At 35.6% G+C, this 12,251-nt stretch overlaps 1 protein-coding gene across 5 annotated transcripts in view; it reads right to left on the reverse strand.

Moving 5' to 3' along the window:
• tsnare1 (T-SNARE Domain Containing 1) overlaps nt 1–12,251 on the reverse strand; it is a 244,146-nt gene that overhangs the window by 36,311 nt on the left and 195,584 nt on the right. The window lies entirely within an intron of this gene.

Consider the following 12,251-nt stretch of genomic DNA (forward strand, 5'->3'; position numbering starts at 1 on the left):
CTCTTGAAACTCTGAAAATCAGGTGAGAACCCCTAAAAGACGTGACTGCTATTGCAAGTGAAGTCTCAGGATGAAATGCAAATGGAGAAAAATATTCAAATGACTTTGTAAACAAGATGTGACATCGGCAAACATTGCACCGGTTAAATCATTTCCATGAATAAGTGTCAGGGTGCAGTTATTAGGTTATTTAGTACACAGAGCTGAGCTATTTATTTAAAAAATAAAGTAGCTCCCCTGTTATAGCTGTCATTGCCCAAACTCATTAAAGTGATTGATCACAAAATATTCTCTACATTTTCTTTTTTATGAGTGACATCGGAAGTGAGTTTTACAGTCGCTGGGATAGCATGCTCAGGAGTTTCCCACAATGGACATCAAGGGCTTTGGAGACACAACTATTCCTCAGTAACTGCTGTAATAAACTAGTCAATGCAGCTGTCTACCAGACTCTTACTTCACAGAACTACTACTACTGCTGTATTTAACTGAATGCGACAAGCCTGCTTCAATTGTATTAAGTCGATTAATACCAGAAGTTGCAAATACTACATAGCAGCATATATGTTAAGAGAGTGAAATTAACTTGCAAAGGTGTCACGGTGACTCAGCAGTTGCCTTACAGCAATGGAGCACTGGGTTCAATTTCGGACCTGGAGTACTAACTACATGGAGTTCTTATGTTCTCCCTGCGCTTGCGTGGGTTTCCTCTAGGTGATCCACTTTCATCTCAAAGTCCAAAATCGTATTGGTAGGTTAATTGGATTCTGGGAAAATTGCCTCTTGGTATGAGGGGGTGCATATTTGTGTGTCTGCCCTGTGATGTACTGGCCTTCCACCTAGGGTGTACCCTGCCTTGTGTCAGTTACTTGCCAGGATAGGCTCTGTTTCCCCCAGGAATAAATAATTTGAAAATGGATGGAGAGAGATTTTAAACCCAGACATTCAGTGTTTCTAACTAATACATTTTAATTACCAAACTCTATAGGTCATAGTTACTAGTGTTTTATAATGTGATTTGATAGTTTTTTTGCATCTTTACATTACAGATACTTGTAGAAATGAAGTCAAGAAAGAAAGGCTTAAATGACAGAGCTGGCTGGTCTGTTATACTCTGTATTGTCTTAGAACTGTCTTGAGACATCTTCATTTTTTTAAATTATTAACTCATGGAATTTCTATCTCAGATCTTGTTATTAGCTGATACCCAGAGGGATAATGAAAGGCAGAGTATATTATGCAACACAGGCCATTAAACAAATGTCCCCCGAGGGGAAGAAAAAACACGATATGAGAGAATGAATCATTTGTCTTTTGAATTTAGTCACAAATCAGAAGTCCTCTGATGCAGAAATGACAGATGTGCCCATAGCATCAGTCAGAGCCATTGTGTTCTTTTACCAAATCAAGAGGGCAAGGCTGTAGAACACTCATTTACTTTCCCTTGAGAAGAAAAAAAAACCCTAAAACTATAGCATTTTTAAACAATAAGCACTAATAAGCACAGTCCAGATGTTGCTGCTTTGATCCTGGGCTATTTAATTGGCTGATTTAGACTGAGCCCCACTGGGTCTGGATGGGGTTCATCTGGCCAGGAATTTCTCAGCATGCTGCCTAGCAGTGACTGCTGAGACCTTCTGGGTGTCAACAGGCTTCCAGGGATGTCAGTGAAGAACCTACTGTTCCTCCAGTAGGTGGTAATTCACTAGTAAGGTACTTTCAAGCTTGCTGCATGTCATCCCAGCAGGGTATGTCAGAGGAGTGTGAACTCAGGTCCTCCTCCCACCAGTACAGGGTTTGTAGCATTAATTCGAGCTAAGAAACACCTGGTATTACAAATTTAGGTAGAAATAAAATAGACAATAAGGATTCAGATTTTTTTAAATCTGAATTTTATTGCTTTTCTTCCCAATGTTTTCGTCAGGGACTTTTTGCTTCATCCTTAGCTTCCAAATGCCTTGTAAGTTTTTAACAAACTTTATAACAATCCATATAAGCTATCAATGGGATGTTCGTATGCTTTGCTTTATTAAAGCTTCAGTTCAATAGTCTGCTGTCAAAGACATAATTTAGCAACCCTTAGCATTGGGCTATAAGGCAGATATTTATTACTCACTTCCCCCATTTGGTTTAATTCAGTGCTGTTAAAGTATTTGCATATCACAGCTTCAAATTTACACCCAGAGGTTTTGAAAGAATACTGCAAAGCACCAGGACAAGGCAGTTGGCTGTCTCCACAGGGAGGGACATGCTAGATGATATTACCAAGACAGTACTGCTAAGCCCCTGTTAAACTGTGTTCAACAGTCAACTCCAGTGTCCGTTGTAAACATGATTGTGTACAGATCCTTTCACTGACCCAAAAACACTAATCCAGGATCACTGACTTGTGGAGTCTAGGATAAGAGGTCAACAGAGATGTTTCTGAATAAATTGTTTTAAAAGAAATAATAATTTAAGGAAATAAGGGCTATTTTCATTCTAATATTTTTCAATCAGTACTGTATGACCAGGACAGACCTGGTTTGCCAATTGATGTGCTACAGCTGTGAAATTCTTTGGATTAGTGTAGTTCTAAGTGTAAGTGTTAAATGTGATTTAAAATTTATCTACGTACTGTATGTCATGATAACAGTATTTTCATGTTTTTTTGTTGTTGTCAAACCAACAAAATATCTGACATATTTAATTATATATAATACAGTATATTTAACATATTTAATTGACATATAATGGTAGTATGTATATAAAGTATAATATAAATTCTACAGTATACCAGCACAACAAGTTTTGTACCTAAAATAAACAGTAAACCTATTACTCCTACTATTGTTCCTTCTACGAATGTTATTACTAATGAAAATACATTATTTATTATTATCCTTAAGAGAGACAAATCTGCAATGTGATTTGAAATAGAAAACTGGAAAATAATGACCATTACAAAAATAAGAAAAAGTAACAAACTGTCATTTGTATGTACAGTACTTATTAATTCAGCTGATTCTAAGGAAAGTTTGTATGAGTGTTAAAAATGTTTCTAAATTATTCACCATTATAATGCTCAGTGTAATAGCTTTTCTCATTTTAATTTCTTTCTCCCTCACAGCATTAAACTGAAAGATGTTTTCTTGATGTAAGTGGACAAATTATCAAAATTAAAAACAAAATTACTTTTTTTTATTTTCCAACTGAACAGCTCATAAGGGAGAACACTGTTTGTGAATATACTATATAGTACCTACATTTTTATTTTTGTATCTCTACATTAGGACAGGTGGTACCCACTGTAGTGTATTTTGGTAAACGTCACCTGTTCTCACTGACTTTGACAAAATTAAAATAACCCATATATCAACTTGTTCCTCTCATTGAGTGGATTTATTTCTTAGTTTAAGAGATACTGCTGAAAAGTGGAAGTGTGTTGTGTTAGAACAAACCTGGAAAATATAAGCAGTATAACTAAATATATTGTTAGTAGTAGTAGTAGTAGTAGTAGTAGTAGTAGTAGTAGTAGTAGTAGGTTAATTAATAGAGAATTCAGTTTTAAAAGGGGCTTCTCTTAATATCCAATATATGCATACGGTTATATTTTGAAAGTATTACAGTATGCAACAATTTTGGTGCACTGCTGTACTTCAGTAACGTTATTAGTACTATAGCTTGAGAAAATTGTAGTTTATTTCTTTGTGCTATGATTCAGTCTTGTTGAAAAGGAGAAAGAAACAAATAAAACAAAAAAAAACATCCTAAACAGACATTTAAAAGGGACTACTTTTTCTCTGTTGAGTTCCTTTCGGTATCATCATTAATCATTAAAATTGCTGTAGGATTGTAACATAAAAGCATTTAGTACATGTATATTATGAACTATTTTGACAGTCAAGGTACAGTACACTGCTTAAGAAGGTAAATTATTCTTGTTTATGGAACTCTTATATATTGGGAACGTATACAAATGTACTAAATTTGATCTACCTGAGTGGTTAACAGATTTGATGGTACTTGATTTTTATTTTGGTACACAAAGGTGACAATTTACACATGCACAGTTATACTAAATGGGTTTTTGATACACACTATTTTTTCATGCAGATACAATAATAAACAGAGCTAATGGATTGCTCACAAACAACCTAACCTATGTACAGATTCACACCCCTCCCATTTGTAAAAAGATTATTTACAAAATTCTGAATATACAATATTCTATTTACAATAGAGCTTTAAAGCTTTGATAGCAATGTTGTGAAACTATAAAATTCTAAATAATTGACAATAACAATATTCTAAAATTAGTTTAGAAGTTGACAGAAACATGAGGCAGAAATGATGATATTGTAACTGATATTACTGTTACTTCTATTTTCATTCTGATGTCAGGAATCCCATTATTTGTAATTTAACACTACTGTAGAAACCAATTGTTCCAGTATTAACTGGAGTCATTCTTTCAGATGCAGTGCAGTCCTCGCCACACAGCAGATCTAGTGTGCTATTAAAAATTGAAATGACGAGAAGAACAGTGGTTAACATTGCTGTCTTGCATTGATGGGCCCTTGGTTCAATTCCTGGTGTGCTATTTGTGTGGGGCTTTTACATTCTCTCCATGTTCACATGGCTTACTTCTGGGTGCACTGGTTTCGTCCATAATCCAAAGACAAACTGGTAGGTTAATTGGCCCTGGTGTCAGTGTGTACTGTACGTTCATGTCTGTGTTTGTCCTGCTATGGACTGGTGTGCTGTAAAGGTTGTACAGAATCCTGCCTTGTGCCTGTTGCTCTCCTGTGACCCTGTATTTGATAAGGTGGCTAGAAAACAGATGGATGAAATGTTTAATAAAATTAAATGTATTAGTGATCTTCTTACTGTATGTGTCCAAAAGCCATCCCTATATACAATATAGTGTGTAGAGATTAAAAGAAAGGACCACACACTGTTGACAGTCTGAAAGCAACAATAATAAAATGTATTTACAGGTCTAATAACTTTTAGAATTTCTTGTACTGTTACAATCTTTATAGATTCACAAAACACCTGCTCACAATAAGTTGAAGTGAAGTGTTACTTTGGGAGTTACAGTAAAAACATGAAAGGATAGTTGATTCCTTGCTTAAAGGTGTTCACAATAAAAAGTCATGATTGCATAATCATGTTTTTTTAACATGGAGTTAAACACAAGCATTATACAGATAATACAAGTTAGATTCTGAATTCTCTCCTACTCTCCTTTCTGTTCTTCTCCTGGTGCTTTGTTTCGCACTCATTGAAACAGCTCTAAGCAGATCACACTGGGTTGACTTCAAATTGCTATTCATTTCTTTTCTCCATTGTCAGATTGGTTTCTGAAAATCAAGACAACCTACATTCTCAATTACAGAAAAGAAGCTTAACTTCATTGTGGATCAGCTAAAAAAAAAAAGATTGATTGAAAATGATTGATGGTATTTTATTTTTGTATTCTTTCATTTTTCAGAAAAAAATTGAACAATGTAAATTTTAAACTCGATTTCCTTATGAAAACATTCATTTATAACTCTCTGTTTTATCATCTTGTTATCAATCATAAGAATTTTGCACTCTCTCTGCCTCTGTTCTACTACAATATTTAACAAGAATATACAATACCACCTCTCTAGCCAAGAAAGCACAGCAGCATCTCTATTTCCTGTAGCGACTGAGGAGGGCAAACCTTCCCAAACCCATTTTTACCACTTTCTACAGAAGCACCATTGAGAGCACCTTGACCAGCTGTATCATTGTTTGGTTTGGGAATTGCAATGCTTCAGACTGTAAGACCCTGCAACGAATTGTGGAAACAGCTGAAAAGATCATTGGAGCCTCCCTCCCTTCCATTTCTGTCACCTATCACAAATGCTGCATACTGTACACAGGGCCTCCAGTATAGTCGATGACCCCTCCCACTCGTCCCATAAACTCTTTACCCTTCTACCATCTGGAAAAAGAAATCGCAGTATATGGGCTAGCTCAACCAGACTCTGTAACAGCTTCTTCCCACAGGCTGTCAGGGTCCTCAACACCCTGAAATCTACTTCCACCTACTCTGATACCAGAAACAGGGTTTTAATTCTCCCAGTGTGTTGTTTATGTGTATTATACGTAATTGTACTATGTATTTACCTTGTAATTTGCACTATCTGCACTTTGCACTATGTGTATCCTGTCTACAATGTCTATGTCCATGTCATGTCTATGTCTTTGTCAGTGTCCTGTCTGTTCCACCTGTATTTGCACCATGGACGAGGAGGAACAATATTTCGTTCCACTGTATACTTTTTTTTCTCTCTTTCATGTGTGGTCTGTTTGGTCAAATACCAATTTAAAAAAAAAGATCAAAGGTCCTGAAATTCTCATGCATTTTGATTCCCCCAGTCCTCACCGTACATCTTTGTCTTCAGTTATCTCCTTCCCTAGATGCTTTTTCAGAGATAGATCCATTTACACTTGATTTAAATTTTCATTTTCACCTTTCTTTTACACCAATGACTTCAAAGAGTTTATAGAATGCAGTAGGATATTATTCCACTCCATGCATACTTTTCATTTAAGTAATTACCCAGATCTGTTATGGCTCACCATCTTTTGACTTCTTGATGGAGTCAAACAACAGTGAAAACATTCTGTATTCTGCATAATTTATATCTTCTAACATTTCTGTTATTCTATTATCTAGCTCTTGACCTTTCTCTTGTATCTATAAAGTACTTAAGTTTCTTCCTCTTGGTGGTGTTCGCTAAAGTACACTCTGACTGGACTTCTTAATGTCACCTGTGACAGGTCCTCACTTGTACCTTGTCCTGATTGTGAGTGTGAAATCTAATGTTTAATAACATGACCTATCTTACATGGGTGAAGTTCCCGAATTATTAATACTATTATCTCTGTAGATGGTAGTTGTTCTGTATTTCAGTTTCATTGTATCACATTTTTTAGTAGACAGAAGTAATATTGCCTGCCGTCCTATTCAATCTGAAACTGTATCTGTGTTAACTGTTATTGAATTGTCATTGTCTCTGTGGGTGACAGAGAGAAATCCTTCAAGCAAAAAAGTATAAAGGGTTCAGGATTGGTCTTTTTGGCTCTTTAGAATTTAGTGCTTACTGCATTGACAGATTTTAAACAACAGGATTCCACTGAAATGGATTCAACACCATGTACTTCTGAGCTATTCAGAGGTTGTATCTCTTCTTTGTCAAAAAGTTGTCTGTCATTATTGTATATTTGTTCTGCGATGTATTTGAGAAATGTATTCCTTGTATTTCTCTCTAATGTATCTGTAAATTACAAAATCTATGTCCTTTTATACCCATGAGGGATGTGGATGATGCTCTAGAACTGTAAATAAATTCTATGAAGGTTAGTATTATATACAGTACAAGACAGCAAACAATAGTCACCCCCTATTTAAATTTCAATAATAAAAACATAAAATTACATTTCATACAAGTATTCAAAAAACGTACTTTAATATGGTATTGTTACAATGCTAATTATTTTTTTAATTACAATATTATTTGTCTTACATACAGTACTTCTTGGTATGCATATGTTATGTAGTATACTGTATTTCATATTTTTGCCTTTGAACAGAACCTACTGAAAACAACTGATACAACCCACTCTTCATTTCAGACCCAAGGTAATGGAACTCAATACTGTACATCCAGGATAAGTTTTGTTTTTTATAATGTCAAATATGCATAAAAAGATAAATGTGTCTACTTTAGTCAATATTAATATGAATAAAAATGCAATATTAAAAAAAATGATGTTTTAGAAGCAGAATGTGAAGTGTATTGCTTTTATCAATTACATAAAAAATTACAGTGTCTTAAATACCACTCAAGCTCAATATAAAGCAGCTGAGACACATCTGCACTAGTCAGTTCCTGTCCTATTGCCTTTGATGATCTGAACAATTTGTTCATTATAAAGTTGGATTCCCAGTTTTTACAATGGTTTAAAAAACTACCCTTAGTGCTAAAACAACCACAAAATGTCGTACTTTTTGTAGAATTTTACTAATCCTCTAGTTTCTCCATGAGGTTTTAAAAGTGAATGAAGGACCACTTACAGTAATTGAAGATTCTATCTTACATAACCTTGTTCCAGAGGTAACCAGAAAGAGGGAAGGAAGAAGGGTTATCTTTCAAAAAGGGACTCCAGCTTATAATCAATATCTTTAACAGTCAAGTCTGTCAGTCGGGACAGATTTTAGTAGGTGATGAGTTGAGATTGAATTGAGATAAAAATCACTTCAATCCCATGCTAGTAATGAAATAAAATTCTGTCTCCTCAAGCTATATTCACCAAATGGTGTACTAGTTTAAAGGATTGACTATTATTATAAAGAAACAACTGGTAATAATCCATCTTCCAAGGTAGACAGCGTGAAATATGTTTTATTTTGTTTCTTCCAGGATGGTTTGGAGTTTGTTTCCTGTGCCAATGACTCTCAGTTACTACTTTTTATTTCTATATCAAGACAGCATTACAATTCAACGCAATCAAAGTAGATAACTTGCATAAGCTCAGCCTACATCACACATACCGGTTTACTTGGTCACTTATCTACTTTGTATTTGACCTGGTACTACAGTACCTGCTGTGTCACAATCAAAAGAAACCCCACAGGGCGAAAAGAGTGAGCTAAATTAAAATGCATAGACTTTCATCTCTCTAATGATTCAAGATTTTCTCTTCTAGTTGATCTGATTTCTGTAATCCTCATCTTGCATTAGTACAGCTGCTCTCTACATGCACATAGAGTACTAATGACTTAGTTGGCAAAGACCTGTGAATATGTTAAAGAGACAGTAAAAAGTATACAGTAAATACATTTAAGAATTTTGTAAACTATGTATCCTTGCATTCTTTAATAGGTGACCAATAGTTAGCTAATTAGCTCACATAGTCTTAACTTTGTCAATTACTACAGGAGGCTTTTGTTGGTGTGGCACAGGAAGATGTTTGTTTTTCCTATCTGAGCAAAACTGTGAAATGTCCTGAGGATGTCCAAAGCAAATCTTTTCAGATGTGAGCACAAATTCTACAGAATATGTACATATGTACACATGTACATAGGCCAGCAGCCATATCACCCTGCAACTCACAACTGGTAACCCACTGAAGCTAAGCAGATGTGAGCCTGGTCAGTACCTGGATGGGAGACCACCTGGGAAAAACTAAGGTTGCTGCTGGAAGAGTTGTTAGTGGGGCCAGCAGTGACGGGGACACTATACTGTAAACAGGCGCCGTCCTTCGGATGAGACGGAAAACCAAGGTCCTGACTCTCTGTGGTCATTAAAAATCCCAGGGTGTTTCTCGAAAAGAGTAGGGGTGTAACCCCGGTGTCCTGGCCAAATTTCCCATTGGCCCTTACCAATCATGGCCTCCTAATAATCCCCATCTATGAATTGGCTACATTACTCTGCTCTCCTCCCCACTGATAGCTGATGTGTGGTGAGCATTCTGGCGCACTATGGCTGCCGTTGCATCATCCAGTTGGATGCTGCACATTGGTGGTGGTGGAGGGGGGTCCCCATTACCTATAAAGCGCTTTGAGTGGAATGTCCAGAAAAGCGCTATATAAGTGTAAGCAATTATTATTATTATTATTACATTCTACAGAATATTCTACAGACTATGCATATATCTCTTTCTTACAACTTACAGTATTCATTTATTACTTCAAGCCCCTTTTTTGACTTCAGACTGCCACACCTCTACTTGCCGGATACTCTACTTCAGTAATACACCCCAAAATACAGACTGTGCCAGTTCAAGTGTCAGTTATGATATTAGTCAGCTGTGACTAAGATTTCCAAAACATCAGAACACACTTGGCAAATCTCCATGTTGAGGGGATTTGAGTCACTGATTGAATCCCTAGCCTTGTACTCATTTGTGACCTCTCTAACCAGCCAAGCAGTATGAGCTTGCTGTACGTAGTCATTCAAGGAACAAGTAGAGGTTAAGTCCATGCTGAAAAGCATAAACAAGCATAAACAATATGCTTCAGCTGCAGAGCCTTCTTCAGGGGTGAGCAGTTGCTGTGGTACTGTATGTTGGAGTTAGTGCTACATCAGTCCTCCAGCTGGTACCCTATATACAGTACCTTTTAGCCATGGTGGAACACATAGTGTGTGAAATAAAGGAAAGTTTCAACAAGTGCACATTTCATGGCAAAGTCTAACAGCTTATAAGATCCTCAGCTCCCCTTCATTTTCCCTAAGTGTGTCAATAATCTGCCAAGCTGTTGTCAGGCTCATGCCTTTAAAGTCTAGATTTACTGTAATGATAATCTCCATGTGTTAATCACGTTAGCCAACCAGGCCAGAACTCTTACTGCTTTCTGGAAAGGTAAGTGGACTAGAGAGCACAACTCCCCTTCCCCCCACCCCCTGGACAGCAGCAAATGGGGTAAAGAACACTGTTCAACGTTACAACAACAGTGTCTGCAGAGGGGACTGGATCCCACAATGGCTTATCAGCTATGTTATACCGCACCTAAAGCAAAGATTTAATAAGAACATGAACAAAATACTAGAAAATCAAGATTTAAAAAAACAATATTTACAATATAAATTGTGAATATGAGAATATGAGAATTGTGCATTATCTGTAAGGTTAGAGGCAGATAGAACGTTTACTGCTTTACAATACACTGAAACAGACTGCTGAAAGAACTATACAATTCGGACAAGTATTTTACTGTTTTGAATAAACATCAGTGTCTTCTTCATAACGTTTCCATCAACTGAAATCTTAACATTGCCTGAGAGTCACATGCAACCGGGTTCCTGTATGGAATACTATTGAAGGCAGTCACCTAAAATAGTTAAAATAGTTTGTTAAGGGACTGATACATAATTAGGGTGTGATAGTACAAATAAAATTGAATTCCAGCATCTCAAACTGGAAATGTAAAAGTTTCTGAATACTCTTTAAAAGATGAAGGGAAATGAAAGTTGGGCGAGTAGTACTTGCAAAAATACAATTGAATCCTATATAGATAGATACTTTATTGATCCCGTGAGGGAAATTGCAGAATATATATATATACATTGAATGCAATAAGTCTATATTTATTTAGTTTTTCAATTTACTGATGTCACATTCTAATTTGTTGAACTGTATACTGTATGTTATTTTATGGCAACCTTTAAAATCTATTTTCACTTTTTTACTTTTGGTTAGTACTTAAAACTATTTAAAATATTTGTTTTTCTTTATGTAATTGTAGAGGCTAAACTGCACACTAATTCTTAAGGGCACAAATAAGTTTGTTTCTTTCACAGCATTAAATATTACATAGAAAACATCTAGCACTTACAGTACATACATACAGCACTCACATAGCACAGTGTTGCCAACTAGTGTAAAATAAAACAGACTCTATTTTAGCAGGATCCTTAAATTACTGTTGATTTATCTTTTTTTTCCAATGTGACTTAAAAATTACAGGTCAGACAGAAATAGTTCTCCAATTACCAAAACTGGTTTCGATTCAATTTTCTAAGCAAAATAATTTTGCACTTTTATTCTTCTTTCAGGTTAGTGAATGCTAAAGGGAGAACATCTACACATACTGTAGATGTAATGAGGTTTTCTATTACTGGAACATCATCTGGAGTTTCTGTGCCTCAATTTTTCAGAGTGCAATTATAATTTAATATATAGTGCCTTTCAGGATGTCATGTAACTGCACAAATACAGAGTTTGATAAAAAAACATAATTTGTGGTAATTTAGATGCTTATTTGAACAAAAAATAAATCTTTGCTTTGAAAACTCCTTCTGTTGCCTTAATTATACAGTAAGAGCTGTAACAATTCATTTTTGCCTTTCAAGGTCTGTCAATATGGAGCAATCTAACACTAATAACAATAATGTGCAGTAAGCCCCCATTCTGGATGTATATTTTGAAGTACTGAAATACTCCTCAGCCAATTGAATCCTTACAAACTGTACAAACTGCCGGTAGTGCTTCTTTCATAACAAAATTAAAATGCTCCTTTCTCTGGCCTTAAAGTAGCTTTACTTTGCAAGTAAATATCTTAATATTGTTCATTCTTCCATTAGAAGATTAAGATGGGCTTTAAATAGGACTTAGTCAAATAATCCTGGCATCAAAGCAGTGTGCTTGCTGCTGTACTTTGATGTCATGTGTTACTTTGTTGTTTGTAGTCATAGTTTAAAGAAAGACCTATGCCAGGTACACTGAAATAT

This window comes from Lepisosteus platostomus, chromosome 12, assembly GCF_059453375.1.
Source record: "Lepisosteus platostomus isolate fLepPlt1 chromosome 12, fLepPlt1.hap1, whole genome shotgun sequence".
NCBI classification, from domain to species: domain Eukaryota; kingdom Metazoa; phylum Chordata; class Actinopteri; order Semionotiformes; family Lepisosteidae; genus Lepisosteus; species Lepisosteus platostomus.